Source organism: Garra rufa, chromosome 2, assembly GCF_049309525.1.
Source record: "Garra rufa chromosome 2, GarRuf1.0, whole genome shotgun sequence".
NCBI lineage: Eukaryota > Metazoa > Chordata > Actinopteri > Cypriniformes > Cyprinidae > Garra > Garra rufa.
Genome location: NC_133362.1, coordinates 51,464,734 through 51,469,812, shown reverse-complemented (window position 1 = coordinate 51,469,812; position 5,079 = coordinate 51,464,734). Strand labels below are relative to the sequence as shown.

Below are 5,079 nucleotides of genomic sequence, written 5' to 3'. Positions count from 1 at the left end.
GATCTTTCTCCTCAAACCATTCAAGCATATATACGATGTTGCACTGTAACAAATTTCTGTAGTTTTCACAGCATTATTACTGTAAAATGAACAAATCCATACTGTGGAATATGTATACAGTAAGTTGCTGTAAATTGGCAATGCATCATGGGTAAAAATACAACCGCGGGAAATTCTACAGTAAAATAATATTTTCCTGTGAATCACATTGCAGTAGTTGAGATCGGCATTTTTCTCTCAGCTGGATTAACCGACGTAATGGGCGTATTTTTTTCCAATTTGACCTCAGAAAGGTAAAGTTGCTCTTTATTTTTCCATATTTTTGGTCATTATTGTTATATTTACAGTTTTCACTCGAGACGTTTTGCGTGTTTAACTTTCAGAGAGCGGGAGACAGAGAGAGTCGACCGTGAGAGGGAGCGGTGGAACCGGGCGGACATCCACATTAACCGGTAAGTGTTCGCATATTATTGCAAAAAGCATTACATTTTGATATATTTTCAGGCATGGCGACATTTTATTGCTAAAGTCATTATTTCGGTAAAGAACTGACATGGCTGTATACATTTAATCTGGAAGTGCGTCTGTGTGTGTGTTTGTGGATTAGCTGTTTGAAGCCATATGTGTTTTTCTCTTGCTAGATACTGCGCGATGGATATTGCTTTAATACTGACGAAATGCAGAAACAGGTAAGCCGTTAAAACTGCACAACATTTTTCATAGGATTTTGTGTTTTTTACTTGAGCTGTGCGTAATATCAGTTAAAATGGCTTCGCGCCACAAACTAAACGCCATCCGTTCTCAGCAAAACTGCGTCACTCAGGACTAAAGGGCTGAAGGCTAAACGGCCTCAGATTAAAAGACATCAGATCTCGTAAACCTTCGTCTATATTTGTTATTTAATGGTTACATGTTTGTAACATATCCGCTGTCACAATGCATCGTTTGTCTTTTGGATATTATAATACATTACATTAACGTTACAGGGCTCGCAAAATCGCTAGCCCAGTGTCCTGGGGCTATTGTGTTTTCCAGTCGGGCTGGCAAATGTTTCACCAGCTATTTTAAAGTAGAGGGCTCCTGTAGGTACTTAAAAACTCATCAATTCAGTTCACATTTAAGACCGTACAAAGTTTTTAATACGTTAAACAGTATAAGAAAAGTTCTAATTATAATTTTATATGGTCTTTTACTGTTAGGGACAAACAGACAAGAATCGCGAAAGGGCTGGATTAAACTTCAAAAGGCAATGATATGTGCGTGTCTTTATATGAATGTATCTGAAGGGAACCGACTGTCCTCAGAATCGTGTCGATGGCTTTTTAATTTAGTCTTAAACTAAACCTTAAAGTAAACATATGATGCCTGATAAAACGTCGTAAATGAGTTTGGCGCTGCTTTGTTTGTATACAGCCGTTACTAGGGAGACCGTAATATTTCAGCGCTCCTAAAGCGCCCCCTAGTGACATTGAATGCATATTTATTTCCAATAAATTTTTCCAGCTGTTTTTGGTCAAATTACTAGTCATTGACCCATGTTTTTATGCAGAAAACACAGAGCTGTAAATGTGAAAAGTTGCCTTCTAAATATCTAAACAATTAAGACAGTTACATTTATATTTTAAATAAATATAATAAATTATATACTTGATTTATCTTTTTTAATGGTATAAAGGCTGAAATACCGTTGTATACGATTTTTTTTGGTGAAAACCTTTATCTGAACTGTATGTAATTTTATGGCTTAATATGTTACCGTACATTGTCCAACCCCACTCATACTGTGTTTATTTTACTTGTGCAGCTCTTAAAAATGATCATAAATTGCCAATAAATTGATATTTAAAAAATTCTGCAGATATCCTGTAAATAGTGAAATAGAATTCCTTCCTTGATGTTTGTTGATAATGATATTTGTGTATTGAAAATATTTTGATTATGTAGACCCCTATCTGATTTTCTATATTTTAAAATAAAATTAAGCTGTCATTTTTGCTTATAAACTTCCACATTAATAACATTTTTATTTTATTTTATTTTTACTGCAGGGAAGAAGACTCCAGCCCAGGACAATGATGCCAGCTCATGTCCATCTCAGGAAAGAAAAAAGGATTCATGCTGAACATCACATGCAGAAACCAGAATTATTGCATCCCATTTTTGGTCATCTGTTGGCACTTGTTACATATTGTCACGGATTGGTCAGGTTCTGCACCCACAATCACTCCCAGATCACCTTCACCTGAATACTGATTAATGGACACCTGCACTCTATCACCACCAGCACACAAAAGCCACTCTCCACACACCACTCATTGTCCGGGCTCGTTCTAGAGAAAGCGGACTCCCAGTGTCTCTTTGCGAGTATCACTATCAAGATTACTTACCCAATTGTACTTACCTGATCTCTGTCTCATTCCAGTCTTCCAAGCGCCAGTCCTCTGTGTCTTCACAGTTTCCAGTCGTCAGTGGTGTGTGGCCGTAAGCTGACTTCCGCGTCAGCGGAGGGTGGCGGATCCACGAACTCTCTGTACCCCTCTGGCTTTCGTTCTTGGAATCCTCCAGTCTCGCCACCTGTAACGGAAAGGACCTGTTACTCTCTTCACGTTACCATCCAGCTCTGAATTCCTCACTTCAAGTCTTACTCACCTTCACGAACTCACCATTCACCTCCGGCACTGCTGCTTGTATAAATAAAACATCACCTGTATTATACTTACCTTGTTGTCCCGTCTGCTTCATAACAGGAAGCCCGGACCATAACAGTAAGCAGCATGAGTGCTCAGGATCCATTTCAGGAACTGGTGGATACTCTGCGGAAGGTTTTGCTGTCATCTCCATCTGTCACCCCTTCCGCACCGCCGGCACCCGTACCTCCATGCACTTTTTCGGAACCACCATCCAGTCCCATGGCCCGACCAGCGCCCTACGCTGGCGGGGCGGAGGAGTGCAATGGATTTCTACTGCAATGTTCTCTTGTCTTTACTATGCAACCAGCGCTCTATCCTACAGACCAGTCTAAAATAGCGTTTATCACCTCTCTTCTCACAGGACCAGCTTTGAAGTGGGCCGAATCGATGTGGCAGCAAAGCGGGCCGGCCACTCGTTCCATCCAGGCATTCATCAATCACTTCAAAGAAGTGTTCAACCGTACAGACGGGGAAGTATCAGCGGGTGAGCAGCTCTATCACTTATCACAAGGATCGATGTCCACTCATGAGTATGCCTTACGGTTTCGAACCCTAGCCGCTGCCAGTGGATGGAACGAGTGGTCGTTGCTGACCACCTATCGTCTCGGGCTCGAACCCCGTCTTCTTCGAACTCCAACTAGCTGCGTTGGATGACGCTATGGGTCTAGAGCGTTTCATACAGCAATCCATCAGATGTTCTGACCGTATGCAATCATATCAGACTCTCTCCGATGTCTCTTCTAATGCACTCCTCCGCCCAGTGGAGACCGCCAGCCCTCCAGAACCAGAACCTATGATACTTGAATCTGGTAGACTATCAGCCGCTGAGCGACAGAGAAGGCTGACCCGGGGTTCGTGTCTCTATTGTGGAGCCAGTGGGCATGTTCGGATGAAATGCCCCCTTCGTCCTGTTCCTACCGCGGTGAGTGTTATCCAGTCCGAAGTTGAAAAGATGTATCCTCTGTCTACATGTGTGCAGTTAACCACCTCCACATCTTCTGTCATAGCCCACGCTCTCATCGACTCCGGGTCAGCGGGAAACTTCATCTCGGGCAACCTCTGTCGCCAGTTACAGCTCCGAACCGAAGCTTCGTCGAGCGTCTACCAGATTCAGCCCATAACACGTTCCATCACTGCACGACCCCGCATCCATCGTAAATGCCAATCCATCCACCTTCAGATTGGAGCTCTTCACCAAGAAGACATTCAACTTCTGGTTCTGGAGGGGGCCACCATGGACATCATCTTGGGGCGCCCGTGGCTGGTGAAGCACAATCCCATCATCTCTTGGGGCAATGGAGAGGTAATCCGGTGGGGCCATGACTGTTTTCCAGAGTGCTTTCCAGAAGTTCCACGTCCGATACCAAGACCCATTCCTGTCTGCGCCACATCCATCGAGAGCCCTCTGGAGCAACGATCCACCGAGATTCCGGATATCTACTCCTCTTTCCAGGACGTCTTCTGCCCCAAGAGAGCTTCCCAGCTACCTCCCCATCGGCCATGGGACTGCGCCATAGACCTGATTCCTGATGCTCCTTTGCCCAGGGGAAGGATCTACCCGTTGTCACTTCCGGAGACAAAGGCCATGGAGGAGTATATTCACGAGGCTCTCCAGCAAGGATACATTCGTCCCTCCACTTCTCCCGCTGCATCCAGCTTCTTTTTCGTGGCGAAAAAGGATGGAGGGCTGCGGCCGTGCATAGACTACCGCATTCTGAATCAAGCCACAGTCAAGTTCAAATATCCCCTTCCTCTCGTCCCAGAGGCCCTCGAACAACTCCGGTCAGCCACCATCTTCACGAAATTGGACCTCCGCAGCGCTTACAATCTGGTGAGAATACGGAAGGGGGATGAGTGGAAGACGGCCTTCGTGACCCCTACAGGCCACTATGAGTACTGCGTCATGCCCTATGGCCTGGTCAACGCCCCTTCCGTATTTCAAAACTTCATACATGAAGTTCTCCGGGAGTTTCTCCATCGGTCAGTGATTGTCTATATTGACGATATCCTCATATACTCCCGGAGTGAGACCGAACACATCCACCATGTTGCGGAGGTCCTCCAGAAACTCAGGGAACACCAACTCTTCCTGAAAGCAGAAAAATGTTCATTCCACCTTCCATCCGTTCAATTCCTGGGATACGTCATCGACCGTGAAGGTATTCGTATGGACGAGAGGAAGGTGTCATCTGTCACGTCCTGGCCAAAACCCTCTTCTGTCAAAGAACTCCAGAGATTTCTCGGTTTTGCTAATTTCTACCGCCGTTTCATTCAAGGTTACAGTATCATTGCAACTCCATTAACCAACCTACTCAAAGGAAAACCGACTAAACTTACCTGGAACCCCGAAGCCGCCGCAGCCTTCCAATCCCTCAAGGACGCCTTCACC

The 5,079-nt window shown here is 44.8% G+C and overlaps 1 long non-coding RNA gene across 1 annotated transcript; it reads left to right on the top strand.

The window, feature by feature from the left end:
- Positions 1–237: 237 nt before the first annotated feature.
- LOC141325588 (uncharacterized) lies at positions 238–2,181 on the top strand. The gene is made up of 3 exons (XR_012353782.1): positions 238–452; positions 642–689; positions 2,049–2,181. It is a non-coding gene; the product is annotated as an uncharacterized lncRNA (long non-coding RNA).
- Positions 2,182–5,079: the final 2,898 nt, after the last annotated feature.